Raw genomic sequence first — 19477 nt, 5'->3', positions numbered from 1 at the left:
GATGCTAAACAGAAAGAAAACATCATCAAGCCTCTTACCCGGCAATATCCTCGCCAAATTTTCAGCGCGATTCCTCCACCACCGAAAAGACAGCTATCTTTCCAAGAGGAAAACAGAAAGTATTGGACAAAGGCACAAGCCCTTTACCTCTTCCACCACTGCCACAGCCACTTCCTCCACCACCAGACCCGCCTTCTCCACCACAGTCTGCTGGAGACGCACTAGACATCCCACCTCAGGGTTCTCCACAATACGATGCAGTTGGGCACAATGAAGTACACAGAACCTTTGGGATACCAGGAGACCCCCCAACCCTGGGACCCTCCAGGGGACACAGACCCCCTTATCCTGATCTACCCTCTCCTCCTGACGTCTCAAAGGCATATTAGGATGTTAATCTGTAGAACTGTTGCCTTTCACGATGTACAGCTCCACAAGAAACCCTTAGAATTGCATTTCCTCTTTGAGACCGTTTCACCTACCCATAGGGCTAATCAGTATTAAATGCTAAAAGGAATGCTAAGACACACTTAGCACATTTTTAAAGACCATAGTAGAGCTGGAGTTATAACACCCGGCATAGATAAAAAGTATATAAGGCCTACCCATCTGATCCATATACATTAAGAGCCAATTACCACCAGACTCACTAATGATTACCACTGCTGGCAAGTGGGTTAACCAGCAAGCAAGCTGAGCTGCTCCACCGCTTGACAAAAAGAGCTAGCACCTTGATGTGGCTTGCTAGCTCGCTGTGACCATGATAAGTACGGGTCTTAGAAGGCAAGCTAATATCCAATACCTCCATACACTTTGTCCTAGACTCTGCTGACACTGCACCCAGAGGCATCAATACCAGTATTTTGCTTTGATGGCATGCATGACTTTGTATTTCTGGTTTTAAACCAGAGGTGCAGCAGAAACTGCCTAATCTACCCTTTGACGAAGAATATCTCTGTGGTCCCAAAGTTGACCAGAACTTAGAAAAAATGAAAAGCAGGCACCGATGCAAAAGCAATGAAGGGCCCTTCAAACACCTGCTCCACACGGCTCCTTTCACCTCTCCAACTATGGTGGAGGTTCCAAGACAACCTCTTCGGACACCACCACCTCTTCCCACTGTAATCAAAGTCAACACTACTGCAAGAAGTTACGTCAGGGGCAGCAATGCCAAGGGTAGAGACAAAGGTGCTTCCCCCAAGTGGTGCAACAGCCACTCCAAACAATGACTCTCCCACCCGACAGTCCCCCGCCCAACCATATCGGGAGTCATTTACAGGATTGTATACCCACAAGGCAATTTGCATCAGACCAGTGGGTGCTGGATATTATCCAACATGGCTATTGTCTGGAGCTTATTAACACACCTTCTAACATTCCACGTCCCACCTACAGGCTGTCACTAGAACATCAAACACTGCTGAAACAGGAATTTCAAGCTCTTCTCAATGGAGCTACAGAACCCGTCCCTCTACGCCATCAAGGTTCAAGGATATACTTCCTAATTCCCGAAAAGGTTGGATCTTTACATTGAATTTTTTAACCCCAGGTCCCTAAACCAGTACATCCTGTCAGATTACTTCCATATGGTCTATCTCCAAACATGATTCAACTTATCCACCAAGGGAACTTTCTAGCAGCACTAGACCTAAAGGACGCCTATTTTCACATGCCAGTACACCCAGCCCATCACAAATACCTAAGGCAAACATTAGCAGTTCAAATTCAGCCATTTCGGGGTCACTACGGCAACTCGGGCATTCATCAAGTGCCTAGCCGTGGTAACAGCCCATCTAGACACACAACTTTCACATATTTCCATATCTGGTTGATTTTCTTATCAGGGCCAGCAGGCATCAGTGCCTGCAACATACTCAAACTATCATGGATCTGCTCCATCGCTTAGGTTTCACCATCAATGTCGCCAAATCTCACTTAATCACACATGTAGGGTTAACCTATCCCAAAACTGCTCTACCCCAAAATTTCCAGACCTTAATACCCCACTTTCAGACTGATCAACAGCTCACAGTGTGAACAGTGATGTGACTACCAGGTATGATGGTTTACTGCTTTGCCATAGTACCACGTGCACGGCTACACATGCATCTGTTGCAGGAATGGCTAGCGCAACAACTGTCACAGTCACAGGGTCATGTTAGATGATCTAGTGTTTTATAGACCGTCACACTTCTCGTTCTCTGCAGTGGTGGAACACCAACAAACTGTTACAAGGGCGGCCTTTTATCTACCCTGTTTCCCACATCGATCTGACAGCAGACACATCACTCACAGGCTGAGGTGCACACTTGGAGGATCTCACAGTACTGGGTCTTTGGGATGCCAAACACCAGAATCCCCACATCAACCTAGAGTGTCAAGCCGTTCCCCTAGCATTGAAAGCATTCCTATATCAACTGATCTGCAAGGTTGTCCTAGTACGGACGGAAAATATGGCAGCCATGTACAATCTACAAAAACATGGAGGAGGACATAGTCTCTGCATTTACTGAGTTGATCTCAGCTCATTTGGCGCTGTGCTCTACATCACAACATTCCTTTGTTAGAGGATAACCTCCCAGGAATAGGCAATGCTTTTGCTGACCTCAGCAGGATCTGGCAAGAAGTCCACAAATGGGATCTTTACCCCCAAGCCTTCCTTCTCCCTTACTTCCATAGTTGCGGGTTCTCTTAAATGTCTGCAACCGCAGGCAACACCAAATGCCCACACTTCGCCTCCAGGTTCTCTCACGCAGCATCCAAGGGCATTACTCGGTTTGAATTGGTCAGGAATGTTTGTCCACGCTTTTCCGCCTCTCCCGCTCCTCCCATTCCTGTTTCGGAAAGTCAGGCAAACATCGCTCACACTCTTACTAGTGGCTCCCACATTTTCCCATCAGCACTGGTTTACAACGCTACTATATCTTTCAGTAGTTCCCCACAAGAAGTTTCGCATCAAGCCAGGCGTTCTCATTCAGAACCATGGAGAAATCAAGCACTCTGTGTGAGAAAGTGCCATCTTTCTTGCATGGTATGCCCCAACTTTTGGCTGCATTGCAGATGTGTTTTGACTGTGTGTGCCCTGTGCCCGTACAGTACGAAGGGCCATTGCTGGGCACTGTAAGTGCAGTGTTGCCATTAAGAGTATATGGTACTGGGAGGTCGTCATTGCGAACTCCACAGCACCATAATGGCTACACTGAAGACTGACAAGTTTGATATCAAACCTCTCGCCCGAGTCCCCCTGGCAGTGCAACCTTTGTCCTAATCTACTTCTCCATTTGTCCTGAGCAAGAGACCAGGAGCCCACCTCCCACAGCCGCGTAGACTGCTTGCCAGCAGCCACCAACCGAAGGCCCCCTGCCTCGCATTGGATAACATTGGGCCTAACTACCTCTGCACCCGGCTGCCCCTGTGCCGCTGAGGGTGTACCAACTGTACCTACCTGACCCTGGGAAACCCCCGAGTCTATGCCCGGAATCTTAACTCTGCCAGTCGAGAACTTACCTAAAGCTGATAACTCACTTTTCTTCCATAAGCTAACATTGACTGGTTTCACTTGGAAATTCTTCTAAGTGTGGAGTTTTGGAAATTTAAAATATTAATCTAAAATCAGAAAAACAACAAATTCCTATTTACTCACCTGTTATCAAGAGAGACCTCAGTGCAGCATCTTTAAGCCCAGTACTGACCCTGAAAAGTAATTGTAATCGTACTTACCAGTAACTTGAATTTCCTTCCATAGGATAACATTGGTGATTCTTTTTTTTTTTTAAATATGTTTTATTAACAGCACATAGTGAAACTCAAGCAAGAACAATATACTATCAGAATGTATACAAAGTACTTATACAGAAAGGCATAAAAACCAGAAAAAAAATGTATATATACATAAATTCATATATTATAAAAAGAAGCATATTCCCCACAGAAAAAATTATATAAAGTTGCCCCAGATTTTCTCAAAATTAAGCATTGCCCTGGTACCCCTAATACGGGCTAATCCGGCTTCCATATTGTGGATTTCATTAACCAGAGACCACCAATGCATAATCTGCGGTGGCTGGGGAGATATCCATGCCCGAGCTATGGTAAGTTTGGCACAGGATAACAAAATAGTAATTAAAGCTTTTTGAGGTAACGTAGTACTGTGTATATCTAAAAGTACACTTGAAGCTGATAATACTGGTGGTTTTATTAGTTTAAGCTTCAAAGCTTTATCCAAGTTATGCCAAAAATCCTTCAATTGCGGGCAGGAAAATAACATGTGTTCTATATTAGCACCGACTATATCACATTTGGGGCATTTAGTGCGATCAGTATATAATGGGTTTGAAGACCATTTAAGAATCACTTCCGGGGTATGATATAACAAACAAGACGTTTTGAACTGTTATAGTCGAAGGCTAGCTAAATGAACCAAACTGTTAATTTTAGAAAGAGAATGAGAAATCTGATCCGAGTAGATCATCAATCCGAGTTTAGAGCTCCACGTCTCCGCTAATTTAGAGCAATCTTGTTTTATATAAGAGGTTAAACAGTTATAGCCAGTACTTATTACAGATTTGGTTTTAGAAGAGTAGAGGCAATCCCAGATATCAGATTCTGAGACAGTTAAGATTTTCATCCGACGTATCAGAAAATCATGTACCTGAATATATTTAAACCTCATAGACTCCGTAAGATGGTACAAACGTTTAAGAGTCTCAATCTAGAAATCCATAAGCACCATACATGTCTTCTAAGGTTAGGATGCCATAGGTTGCCCATACTCTAGCCCTACTATCATTAAATATCCCCGGGAGTCCTGGGTTATCCCAAAGCCTCAATTTTGAATGAAAAAAGGAGGTCTTGCAAAAACGCATCATACTAAACCAGATCTTAGCAGTATCTCGAGCTGTCTTAAATTTGACTCTTTTGTAGAAATTTGGGTCATTCAATCTAAGGAGAAACATTCTAGCTTCCAGATTCAGCATTATAGTATGAAAAAATAAAATTTTTAACTCCGGATTAAGAAGGGAACGAAGACGGCCAATAAAAGTCACCCAAAAATAAAGTTTAAAGTCCAGGAAGCAGAGACCACCCATATCAGTTGATCCTTTTAATGAAGATAAACTTTTTCGAGCTTTCTTATAACCCCAAATAAAGCTACTAAAAATTCCATCTAACTTTTTGAAAAAAATATTGTTAAGTGCCAGAGGGATAGAACGGAAAAGATAAAGAAATTTCGGCAAAATTTTCATTTTAATTAAGTTTATTCTGCTTATAATGTTTAATGGAATTTTATGCCATTTTTTAAGAAGCTGTTTAGTTGATTTAACCAGCGTATCATAATTAATGGGAATTATATCATTAATCTTAGATGAAATTTTTACCCCCAAATAGTTGGCTACCCTACAAACCCCCATAATTCCTCCCGATAGTTTATAGTTAACCACTAACTGAGTTTTATTCATATTTAATTTGTAGCCAGAAACATTGCCGAATTTTTCTGCTTCGACCATAATACCCTCCAATGCTGTTATGACATTTGATGAGTAGATAGCAATATCGTCCGCATAAGCGGTAATTTTCAAGCAGTGGGGTCCGAAGCTAAATGGGATTATCTTGGGCTGAGCCAGGAGTGCAGATAGAAATGGCTCCATAGAAATTGAAAAGAGCAAAGGTGATAACGTGCACCCCTGGCGAGTGCCCCGTGCTATAGAGAAAGCAGAGGATAGTAGACCTGAATAGCTGATTTTAGCCATAGGTTGATCATATAGGGCCCGAATCCAACTAACCATATTGCCCCTGAGACCAATAAAAGACAGAACCGACCACAGATAATCCCACCCCACTCGGTCAAAAGCCTTTTCGGCGTCTAATAAAATCATACCGAGTGGGGAGTCTTCAGTTTCGGCAATGTCGAAGGCTGTGATAGCTGTGTTGATGTGAGTTGTTGTGTCTCTGCCGAGTACAAAACCCTGCTGTTGTTCGTTAACAATCCCCGGGACAATCAGGGCCAGCCTGTTTGCCAACACTTTGGCGAATACTTTTGCATCAGAGTTGATCAAAGAAATTGGCCTATAAGACCCACATTCCTCCGCTGGTTTATCTTTTTTTAAGACGATTATTTTCGTAATATTCCAAGAATTCGGAGCCTTCCCAGTTAACCCGATATGCTGTGTTACAAGAAGAAAAAGAGGAATTATTTCCTCAATGCAAATTTTGTATATTTCCAGCGGGATTGAGTCCTCCCCTGAAGCTAATAGCATGTCTCAGTTCCACCTCGGTAATATCATCCGAAAGAGTTTCCAAGCCTGGAAGATTAAATTTTTCCTTAAAGTTATTTTCTAAGTATTTTAATATATTAGATATAAGGGGTTGATTCTCCGGTGTATAAAGGGTACTATAATAATCTCTGAATTGAGACAAGACCTGCACGGGTTGATTATACATAATTTGATTTGGGCCTTTTATACATTTAATACGAGTCTGGGCTCTGTCATCTGCCACTTTATACGCCAATAACTTACCGATCTTATCCCCTCCTTCATAAAACTGAATTTTGGACTTAAGCGTTTTGGCACAGTTTTTTTCCATTAAGGTAGTTTTTAAATTTGATTTTAATGTTCCCAATTTTAGTTCTATTTCTAGAATATTAGTAGATTGTAAACAAAGTGCCTTAATCAATAAAATTTCATATTCCCTAATATCTGCTATTAATTTGTTATTCTCCTTGCGGCGTTCAGAATTCTGTTTAAGAATGTATTGTTGCTCATGACCTCTGATACTGGCCTTACATGTATCCCAAACTCAAGTATGAGAAGCAGTATGAAGATTTGATTTAATGAATTCACACAAATGGAGCTTGAGTTGGGAGATATAAACTGTGTCAGTCAATAGATACCGAGGGAACGAGAACAATCTGGAATTATTTTGACCGTCATCATAGCTATAAGTTAGTAGAATAGGGTTATGATCCGAGGACACCCGGGGGCAGATTTCGATAATACTATTCTGAATGATTTGATCCGTTGCCCAAGCCATATCAATCAGTGTGCAGAGTTTATGGGGAGCTGAATAGAACGTATAACCAGGGATAGCAGGATGAAGGGAGCGCCATACATCTTTAACATTATGTACCCTACTTAAATCTAAAATAGCAGCCCTGACTTTATGCATACGTTGGCGAGTCCCCGGTCTAGTGGTGTCCTGTTTGTAATCAATAATGCAATTGAAATCCCCCATCATGATTAGCTCCCCCTCCCAGCCCAATAATTCCACATTTAATTCATCAAAAACAAAAGCTTCATCTCTATTGGAGCCATAGACTCCACATAGTACATATTTACAATTACCAATGCAGACTTGCGCAATCACCCACCGACCCAATTTATCGGTGCCAGATCTGATTATTTCAATTTTAGACCTTTCATCTTTTAATATGGCAACCCCCCTGAGAGAAACCAATTGAGAAGAGCAAACTATAACCTCATAGCCCAGCTGATTAAGTAATTTTCTATCTTTATACGAAATATGTGTCTCAGATAGGAAAATTAGCTGAGGGTTATAAAGCCTTAGTTCTTCGGATATCAGTCTTCTTTTAGTCCTATTATTAAGGCCAGCTACGTTCCATGCTAAACATTTTAAAGTATGCATTTTAGTATATGATCTAAATGAGCTTTGCCAAACTGTATATTATAAAGATATGAAATTAGGCAAAAAAGACAGCAAAACCATCCATACAAGTTTAAACATTTATCACAATGTGCTGAGTTTTTAGAAATTTTAACCCCTTCCATACCACCCACCCCTCGGAGAACCTGGGCCCACCCCCCACCCCCCTCTCCCTCAGCCCAGAACCAGAGGGAGCCCCTTCCAAATCTGCTGCCGTTAAAGGGGGCAGCACAGAACACAGCGCCGGGGCTATCCGACCACCCATTCCCACTTTTTTTTTCCCCCTTCAACCGCTAACCATTATTTTTTCCCTTTCCTCTTTTGCTTTTCTAGCTCCTCCTTTTTCTTTTTTTTTCTTTTCCTTTATTTTATCCCCCAAATGCTAGTGAACACTCAGAAAAATACACCAAAAAGAAAAAAAAAAAGGTTATTCATACATATAGTAGACCCTCATTTTCATCTTCAGCCCAACCATTAGCTCAAAATTGATAGCATACTCTGCGCCTCTTTTTCATCCGAAAAGTAATAGGTGTGAGCACCTTTAATAACTTTGAGACGGGCAGGCTCTTGCAAAAATGCTTGCCCCCCGATAGCTTTGAAGGGGTCAATAAACTTTTTTAATCTCCATCTCCTGTCCATCGTATGTTTGCTCAAATCTGAGTGAACAAATAGAGACATATTCTCATATTTAATAGGAGAATTGGGGCGTGCTTTGAGAGCTAGCTACTGCCTCTCTCAGGAGAAAATTCCCAAAGTAAATTATGAAGGGCCTAGGGTATTTACTGTCCCTCTTCTTCTGAAATGGGGGGAGACGATGGGCTCTCTGGACCTGAGAATCCCAGTCCGCTAAATCAGGTAGAGCTTTGCTTAGTAGTGCCACCACATATGCCCTTGCGTCTGACCCCTCCAAACCCTCCGATACACCAAAAAGTCTCAAATTTGATCGGCGTTGGCGATTTTCCAAGTCTTCGACCTTCAGCTGTAATGCCAGAATCTGGCTCTCATGATCCTTTAGTGAAGTCTCAGTATGGGCTGAACTCTCTTCAATACCAACTACTCTTTGTTGAAGATCCTCTATTTCCTTCGATATCCCACTTAACTTGGAGCTCAATTCAGTCAATGAGTTCTGAAGTTTGGTATTATCCCCCGTAGTTGCAAAAAATTTTCCTGCGCCTCAGCTCGATGGCTAGTTAAAGTGTGTAAGATAACTTCAAAAGGGGACATCTCAGGAGATTGTTTCTCAGAACCATCTAGTGAAATATTGCAGGAAGAATCAGAGGGCACACATGTTGGTGTATTGAGGCCATGGTGATTCTATGTGAAAAAGTTTTGAAGTGTCAACTTTTAAAATACAATAATATTCCTTAAAAATCACTACTATAACCAAAACGTTTTTACTTTCCTCTTTATAGGAAATGTCCCAGGACTGAAACTAGGATCCAGTCCTGTGGTTAGAAAAGTAATGTACGAAGTAACTAATTGCATTTAACTAGAAATTCCCATTGAGCTCAATGTTGCATTGTGTTTGAAATTGTGTTGCCTAGTGCAACAAACTGTAACTATTGTAATCAAAAAGTCTATTGCCTATTTGAAAAGTATTTAACTAAAGTAACTCATTCTGAGAAATTATATTTTGATACCTCGTTGGTTGTAAAATAAAACAACTATATCCTTTGATACAAAACAATTGGCCTAGAGTTCAGTTCTTGAGTGTGTGAGACCATTTGCTGACTAAGTTAGTACAACAAATGCTTTACACTGTCCTCTGATACTGCCTTACTGCTCGACCAAACTACCACTTTAGAAAGTAAGGTTATATCTAACTTTAGCCACTGCCAAACCTCTGGGGATTGTGGACTTTGTGCACACTGTACTTACTTTGGTCCAGTATATACAGAGCCACTTTCATACACTCCGATCCCAAGGCACTCAACCTGGTGATCTGGCAACACCTCTTTTTATTTAAAAAGGCAGTTGTTAGGCCTTTGTGGAAGGGCTTAAGAGTATTACCCCCTGAAATCCACCTACACCTTCCTGGAAACTTAACATTGTTCTCACATAACTGATGGATCCTCCATTCAAACCCATACATACTCGCCCCCTTCACTTTTTTTCTTGGAAACTGGCATTTTTGATTGCTGTTACCTAACTTTTTTGTTTTGGTGAACTCTAAGCATTAACTTTGGAAGAACTTTCCTCCAACTCCGCATGGACAGGATGGTTCTTCGTGCCAACTCCAAATTCCTTCCAAAGGTTTTCTCCCTCTTTTATATCAATCAGTTGAGTTACCAGTTATTTTTCTCTCAACCAGCCTCAATTTCAGAAACGGCTCTCCATATATTCAATGTTAAAAGAGCCCTTATGTACTACATTGTTATAAATAAAGCTTTTCGAAAGACAAAACAAGAATGTGCATTCAAACCGGTTACGTTAAAGCCAAGAGAACTTTATCTGCACTCCCTCGGGCACTCTGCACAAAAGGTAGGGACTTCTATAGCTTTTTTTAGGCAACATTCCAATAGCGGACATATGCAAAACAGCTACATGGTCTGCATCACACCTTCACCATACATTGTTTTGTGGATATTCTAGCACGCCAACAAACTAACGCAGGTCAGGCAGTGCTACGTGCACTCTTTCGAACAACTGCTAAACCCAAAGGTTAGTAACCGCTTTTGAGGGGCCCGGCTTTACAGTCTATACAGTCTACAGCCACACATGCTTCGAACTGATTATGTTGCTTACCCTGCAAGCAACTGTTCATGGTACATTCCATGAACAGTTGCTTGCAGGGTAAGCAACATAATGTGCTGTAGATTCACATGTGACCACCTTCCTTCCCAGACACCTGTGTTCTTTGCAGTTTTCCTTTACTTTTTCATTTGCATGGACATCTGTTTACTCACCCTTTCTTTACACTCCATTCTCACCCGCCTGTGCAAAAACAATCTTACAATGGAGTCGATGCCCATGTGCGTTATCGCCAAGAGGAGAAAAGACTCAAACTTGTGACTCTTAAAACGCCTTTAAAGAAAAACAGCTTGCACACATCCGGACCCAACACTAGGTAGCAGGAGTATGCAAAACGTGTGAATCTACAGCACTACATGCTACGAGCAGATTCCTACAGGGTAAGTAACATAGTCCTTCATTTTCTCCATCATCATTATAAACAGATAAATGGCTGGAAAGCTAGGCAGCCCAATTGCGGCAGCTTGATCAGGAAGACTGATATCGGCCATTCGCAATTCTACAAAAGACCTGCAAACACACAGACTAAGGTCACAAAATCATTCCAACAATATAACAAAACACTGTATACTTCAGACATTACCCATTATTCAGACCCAAAGGCAAACTTTTATGAGGGCCTTCATATTCCCATACTGAAAATGTATAAAGATTTTAAGGGTACCATTTCCAACCTTTACACCACCTTGGTTGATGTCCAGTCCCCCCCCACCCCCACCCCCTGACATCTCATGCTTTACGTCAGTCGTGGGAAACTTGTCTTAATACTCAATTTAGTGAGATTGAATGAGAAGACATACCTACAATAAGGGGTTAGGGAATCCAGCATGAAATAAAGCTATTTCAAGTCCCAAATCAATGGCACTGTCACCCACAAAACTGTTCCAGACAAAACACACCGTAGACTCCAAATACCCAGAGATGTGGGATTCAGGACGGTAATATACACATTCTGCGGGACTCACCGAACATATATACTTACTACCATCAAATACGATGTCAAATTAATCCAGACATTCAGTCTTGCACAACATTCACAGCCAGAATGGCGCTTAAGCATAATACATCATACTTTAAGGGTCACTCACACAACAGAGGGTTTACCATTGCTATGGGAGGAACTACTATCAGTATTTTATGCATCTGGAATATTGACACGATCCCACTCCTGAAAGACTTGGCTGTCAGACAAACACGAAGTAGCGTTCTTTGAGAAACTGATCTATAAGCTTAGTGATAGGATTTCACAATTTGAAAGGCTTGGGGAGGGATTCTTTTACTAAAAATGGACCTGGGACGCATGCCTTCTTTATGATTAGGAACTAATATTCAGATAAAGTACTCTCCCAATCGCTCTCCACCATCCTCCTTTTGCTAAGTATTCAAAGTAGTCATCACCATTGTTCGCTTGGACTCGCCATCCCTTATGTCATGTTATGAGAGCACGTATCTTGTGGATTGAGTTTACCAGATGTTATTTATAGTCTCTACTTGTTTCTCATGGTGGAAGTCTTCACTTTCCTCATTCAAGAAAAATATATCAGTAGATTTGTTTGAATGCACTCTACTATATGGTGTAATGTCATGTAGAAACGTCAAGGAAGAATTGTGAATATTCCTTCGCTTGCTCAAACAAGATTAAATGAAACGTGTCCGATCATTGATTAAGCTTTAGCATTTCAATGTTTTTTTAGGTGCTCAGCTGAGGGGAGGCTGACGCTGCAAACTAACTGAACACGACTTGTCATTTTTTCTTATGCTTCACTGCTCCAATCTCTAAACTATTTTGTCTGCTTTTCAAACACTCAGATGAAACTAAACTATACAAAAACATTCAAACAGTTTTGATTTAAGATGAATTCCCTATACTGATGCTGACTTTGACAAGGAGAAAATGTATTTTATTTGTTTCAAAACTATTTCTTCAAGTGGCTTGGCATTGATTCTTCCATCTAGAGCCATATTTTCATGGTCATACAATGCATTAGATTTAATTTCCCCTCTATATTTTGAAGGAGGAGGATCAGAAAGAACACCTAAATAAGGCATAAAATGTAATTTGCACGACAACACTTTTGATATCTTATTCTTCAACCTGTACCTGTGATCCCTCTGGGACAATGTTCTAAGGAGTGACATTCCCAAGTATCAATGTCTGTTGACCGCCCTGACTTATTGTAATTTATTCACCAGGAAAACTACTTTCTCATGCCCAGACACCAAAATCTTTGTTTTCTTATGAATAATTGTTAGTTTATTGTCAAGGTGATGTAATTATAATGTATTAGCCTTCATTTGTAGCTCAGAAAGTGGTGAGATTCAATATGATTTAGCAGAGAAGAGGTTGTTAGCATTTGTTTTGGGTGAGAATGATCTTTCAGAACCTGAGCCTTGGTAAGATCTACTATGAAAAGTCGAAGGACTGGGGTTAAGCTATAGCTTGTGAGAAACCTCAACTCCTGACCAGTTCTCAGTTTCAGAAATTAATGCTAGTGGTACTCCATATTTCTGGCATTTTCAAAAGGAGCAGTAATCAACAAACTGAAAGGGGGCTTAGAAGCTTACAAAGTAAGATAGTTAACTATATTTGCTCTCGAGTTTTCTAGCCACTACCTACAGTATCAAATGATTTGGCCGAAAGCCCGATTGCTGTTTTGGGATCTACTTACTAAAAGATGCCCAATTGAGTTGATCCAAAATCAGTTTATTTAAGAGTTTTGTTGTGAACTCCTAATAGCAATACATCCATAGCAAACTTGGTTAGTTATATGCCCCCTTCTTAAAAAGCTTTCGGATCCCATCTAACCATGTTTTGGGGACTTAACCCAAGCTCTACTATTTTTATACAGAAGGCATCGCTTATCATCCCACTAATCCACATTCAAACAATTTAAAGGACAGGGACAGCGCTTGTGTGAGATTCAGGGTTTCAGTTATTGCTAAATAATTTCTTGGGTACTGCTCTCATGTAGCACCACTTCTAACACAGTGGATATCCCTTTGCGTAACATCCGAGACATCACAGGCATTTGATATAATTTCAATCCAAGCTTAGTCGGCAATAATACAGTTTGCATCATTATTACTATTCTGAGCTCTCCTTTTCACTCAGCACACACATTTTTAAATATCACCAGATTTAATAGTTTCAAACACGTATTCCTAGTTTCTCTAGAAATAAGCTTTTTTGTTCATGTGCAACTGAATGTCATATTTCAGCATCCGTGATCTATGATATTTTAAAATTTTAGGGATGTAGTTTAAGATTCAGAGTGTTTTTCCTTTGAAGTCTCCGCATTGTTTTACATTCCTTTGCAAACCTCACTGCAATTAAAGTACAAGTATAGTAGACTTTCAGTCTCTTGGGGCTCTCTTTGAATTTTGGCAGCCAATAAATGTTACTCTTGCTGGCATCATATGGTCATATCAACCTCATAAATAGGAAAAGCGGGAGTTGTTCTAGTTTACTCAGCACATCTTCATTATGTGTTTCTATCCTTTGGGGCAGGGTTTCCATTGTGATATTAGAGCATAACAAGCTTCACAGAACCACAGGTATGGATCAAAGCAGAAAAGGCAATATGTATTCTCATCTCTCTTCCAGACTTCAAAGCGCAAACTGGTAGAGAACAAATTTTAAGGAACAAATATATACTCCATTGGATGAAGACCATTGCTTCCAGCTCTTTGGCATAGATGTGGGAGTTGCTGAGCTTTAAAGTAGAAGTTGCTGAGCTATCTCAGCAAACTATTTATTCAGTATTACATATGTTTATTGAGGTTACAACAGGTGGTAATACAAAATTGGCATTTTCAAAATGACAAAACCGTCTGGGAGCAGACTCTCCAAGCAGTGTTGAGGAATATCTAAAGCCTGATCACGTTATGAGTAAGCAAACTTATGCCATCAGGTGACTCTAGCATATCTCAATTATCTATTTGTATAAATAAATCAAGGAAATAATATAATTTATTATGATCAATCTTTGTATTAAAATCACCAGCAACAGTTAAAAGAAGAATAAAAGCATCAGGTAACGTGAATAAATCCCATTATGTCAGATTATCAAATTCAGCTATTTCTTTTTGGTGAGTGGATTTTTATCTGTTGATTATTTTCAAGGTCCGCAATGACTTTTAAGTTGGCCACAACATCCAGGTCCTATTGACAGGCCATCCCTAAGTTTCGTGCTGGTTTATCAAACTCATTCTAAAATGCAAATTGTCAACCCACCTGAAGGGCGTCCACCTCTCACAGCCAATGCATCTTCTTCAAATACCTGACAATCCAGAAATGTAATTCATCTAACTATAGAAAAGTGGATTATTAGGTGGTGCAGTTGTGAGACCTCACCATGTAACTATGTCTCAATCTTAATCAAATCTAGTTATCTAGTCATATCAGATGTCCTCAGTGATGTCAATGACAATGCCATGAGTGATGTGATATATGAGGTAATAAGCAGTGCATTGCGGGGGCTTATGTTATAGTTGGCTCAGGTAACTGAATTATTTGTATGTTTTTTTTCCAGTGAAATCTAAGCCTAACTAACGTTGGGAGTACACATGTGTTCCTCTGTAGCAGGGTACGTGAGACACTACCCCAGGACACAAGCCTGTTTCTGAATGCTTCGTGGCTCACTGGTTAGAGGCGGCAGACCCGAGAGCAGAGGACGGCCCGGGACCAGGGTTCGATTCCCGGCGCGGCAGGTTTCTGGACCAGGGTCAGCGGACTCGATAATTCTCTCGCCTCGGTGCCCACTCTGATCAGCGATCACACTCAGCAACTCTGGGCATTAGCTTGCCTCATCTTCACTAACGGCCCCACCAGACCGCCAGGGATGCCTGGTCTCACCCTGGAGATACCCATTAAGGGACCATCTCTCAGGGAAGCCAGGAAGGGTTTCGCAGCGGTCGAAGCGCCTTGGGACCCTACGGGTAAGTAGTGCGCTATATAAATGCCAATACATGTACAATACAATACAATTTCTCCATCAGTATCCTTGAGCTCAAAAAACAGCATAGCTTACCAACAGTTTTGTTGAACTTTTTTTACAGCATTCTCAGTCAGAAAATCCCTTTTTAGGTCTAGACTATTCTATCCCGCAGGGATAGATAGGAGAGTATATAGTAGGCAGTTCAAAATCTCTACCAACTGCGGATCACGTACAGTTCATGTGAACACAACCACGCACATTTTTTAAGAGCTTCCAGTCGCTCCCAGGCACTTTGCGTGCCGCGCTCTCCCTCTGTTGACACGGGCATTAAACTCACCAGGCAGCACCCCCCCTTCATATGGTCGCTCGAGTTCACGTCGGAGTGCTTTCTACGACAGGCTCTGCCCCATTTGTCTGTGCCTCGCATCAGACTTCAAAGGCTGCCGCTCCTCCGCCCTCCCCCGACCAGACTTCAAAGATTTCAAGCTCTGGCCGTAATCAGGCTCCTCGGCTTGCCGTAACCCCTCCCTTTTCCCCCTCCCGGTCAGCCTCGCTTAGGCACATACATACACCACTCGCGTGCTCCCCCCCACCCACTCCCCCCGCGATCACTTTCGCTTTCACGTCTGCCGTAACCCCTCCCTTTTCCCCCTCCCTAGATATAACACGATTACATGCAAAACAGAAAATGCATAGTTCAGCTGTTGATCTCCCAACTCAAGGCCGTATGTGCGACAACAAAGAGTTGAAATACCTATATTCCAAGAGGAGTGCTCACTGCTGCACGCCTCACACAGCTGCACGCCTCACACAGCTGCACGCCACACACAGCTGCACGCCTCACACTGCTGCACGCCTCACACTGCTGCACGCCACACACTGCTGCACGCCTCACACTGCTGCACGCCACACACTGCTGCACGCCTCACACTGCTGCACGCCTCACACTGCTGCACGCCTCACACTGCTGCACGCCTCACACTGCTGCACGCCTCACACTGCTGCACGCCTCACACTGCTGCACGCCACACACTGCTGCACGCCACACACTGCTGCACGCCACACACTGCTGCACGCCACACACTGCTGCACGCCTCACACTGCTGCACGCCTCACACTGCTGCACGCCTCACACTGCTGCACGCCTCGCACTGCTGCACGCCTCACACTGCTGCACGCCACACACTGCTGCATGCTGCACGCCTCACACTGCTGCACGCCTCACACTGCTGCACGCCACACACTGCTGCACGCCACACACTGCTGCACGCCACACACTGCTGCACGCCACACACTGCTGCACGCCACACACTGCTGCACGCCACGCACTACTGCACGCCACGCACTGCTGCACGCCACTCATAATCTCCTACGCCGACGACACCCAGCTGATCCTCTCCCTGACCAACGACCCCGCCTCCGCCAGAGCCAACCTGCACGAAGGGATGAAAGAGGTAGCCGAGTGGATGACGACCAGCCGCCTGAAACTGAACTCTGACAAGACGGAGGTCCTCATCCTGGGCTCTTCCCCCTCCGCCTGGGACGACTCCTGGTGGCCTCCCGCCCTGGGCACCGCACCCAAACCGACAGACCATGCACGCAACCTGGGCTTCATCCTGGACTCCTCCCTCTCCATGACCAGGCAAGTCAACAACGTCTCCTCGGCGTGCTTCAACATCCTACGCATGCTACGGAAGATCTTCCGGTGGATCCCCACCGAGACCAGGAAGACCGTCACCCAGGCCCTCGTCACCAGCCGACTGGACTACGGCAACGCCCTCTACGCCGGTACCACTGCCAAGCTCCAGAAGAGACTCCAGCGGATCCAGAACGCCTCAGCCAGACTCATCCTCGACATCCCACGAACCAGCCACATCACCGGACATCTGAGAGACCTTCACTGGCTCCCCGTCAACAAAAGAATCACCTTCCGCCTCCTCACCCACGCACACAAAGCCCTACACGACCAAGGCCCGAGCTACCTCAACAGCCGGATCAACTTCTACGCTCCCAAACGCCACCTCCGTTCAGCAAACCACGCCCTCGCCGCCGTCCCCCGCATCCGAAGAGCGACTACAGGAGGAAGGTCCTTCTCCTACCTGGCCGCCAAGACCTGGAACTCCCTCCCTCCCGACCTGCGCCTGACCCAAGACCACCTCTCCTTCAGGAAGAAGCTGAAGACCTGGCTGTTCGAGCAGTAGCGCCCCCCCCCAGCGCCTTGAGACCCTACGGGTATGTAGCGCGCTCTATAAGTGTCACTGATTGATTGATTGACTCACTGCTGCACGCCACTCACTGCTGCACGCCACTCACTGCTGCACGCCACTCACTGCTGCACGCCACTCACTGCTGCACGCCACGCACTGCTGCACGCCACGCACTGCTGCACGCCTCACAACACCACCACATCACTCTGGGACACCACCACATCATTTTGGGACACCACCACATCATTTTGGGACACCACCACATCATTTTGGGACACCACCACATCATTTTGGGACACCACCACATCACTCTGGGGCACCACCACATCACTCTGGGGCACCACCACATCACTCTGGGGCACCACCACGTCACTCTGGGGCGCCACCACGTCACTCTGGGGCGCCACCACCACGTCACTCTGGGGCGCCACCACATCACTCTGGGGCGCCACCACATCACTCTGGGGCGCCACCACATCACTCTGGGGCGCCACCACATCACTCTGGGGCACCACCACATCACTCTGGGGCACCACCACATCACTCTGGGGCACCACCACATCACTCTGGGGCACCACCTCATCACTCAGCACCACAACAGCATCACTCAGCACCACAGCAGCACTGTCCTTGCTTGCTACCAACAAGCATTGCTATAGCCAATAGGATTTGCATTAGGAAAGTGTAAGCTATTGGCTTTATGAATAACTATGCTATTAATTTATGTATTTTCAAAGCCAACACATATTTTAAAAAATTGTCATTTACAATACAAATAGCTCACACTTTCCTAATGCGAGACCTATTGCATTGCAAACATCCGTACCAAGGTGTACGATTTTAAATAAAATTATGTCTTTTGTTTCGACTACATTCTGTGTGGACTGGTCCTATTTTAGAAGCACGGTTCCCATTACAACTCACACTCCTTCAACAGCTGCAGCATTACACCCAGGTCATCACAGGACAGGGCTTGCCACTGGCAATTAAAGAAGGCATCAGCTGCCAAAACAAAGAGCTCCATCAGACCTCGCAATGTTCTTATTGAACACAGTTATTTCAAAAACTTTAGTTTTTAGAAAATGTAATATCTGAAAAGGACAAGTTGTGAAAATGTGGTTATTGGAACGTTCTAGTTAGGAAACATTAAAAACTGTAGAAATTCACTCGAAAAATGAAAGGTAAACTGGGACGTTCCAGTTGGGACATAGAATTTTTAAAAAACCTTAGAAATTTACTGAAAAAAAACCAAAGATTGCAGGGACGTTATAGTCAGGCTCAGAATTTACATACACAAAACCATAGAAATTCAGAAGTTATAGTTATCTTAAGTTACTGTAGCCTGTGGCCTGAGGTAACTGTAACTTGCGCCCTCGCCATGCACTGCTTATTACCCCACATATTACATCAGTCATGATATTGATAATATCAAACGGAAAAGGCAAAACAGAGCAGAAGAGGGCAGGAAACAAGCAGGAACGAGAAATCAAAGGACAGAAAATCGATCAGGAAGGGCAAAACGGAGGATAAAAACGATCAAGACAGGTAGAGCAGAAGAGGGCAGAAAAACGAGCAGGAAAGGCAGAAAAACTAGCAGAAATGGCAAATCAGTATTCACAAGGTGAGGAATCTACGGGAAGATTATCTGCACGCAGGCAAGTTGAGTAACATCTGCAGCTCGATCTCTTAATAAAAATAAACATAACTTAATATGAGTGGGACAGAGTGCACACGTTTGGGCCTAAGAGTTGTGAAAATGTTTAACTTCTTAGTAGTTTTGGTTACTGTTCTTCAGTACCTGTTTTTGCTGAAGAGTAGTAAAGAAGTTAATTTCTGAAAATCTAATGTTTGCCTCAATCAAAATAATGTTTCTGGCAGCACGTTCTACATGTAGGTAGGTACTAGCCTGCTAATTTGATTGTG

The 19477-nt window shown here is 43.4% G+C and overlaps 1 protein-coding gene across 1 annotated transcript in view; it reads left to right on the top strand.

The window, feature by feature from the left end:
- LOC147733535 (treslin-like) overlaps positions 1–19477 on the top strand; it is a 542019-nt gene that overhangs the window by 484316 nt on the left and 38226 nt on the right. The window lies entirely within an intron of this gene.

The sequence above is a fragment of the Lissotriton vulgaris genome, chromosome 2_1 (assembly GCF_964263255.1).
Source record: "Lissotriton vulgaris chromosome 2_1, aLisVul1.2, whole genome shotgun sequence".
Taxonomy (NCBI): Eukaryota; Metazoa; Chordata; class Amphibia; order Caudata; family Salamandridae; genus Lissotriton; species Lissotriton vulgaris.
The sequence above is the reverse complement of the archived record's forward strand: the minus strand, read 5'-3'. Positions and strand labels throughout refer to the sequence as shown.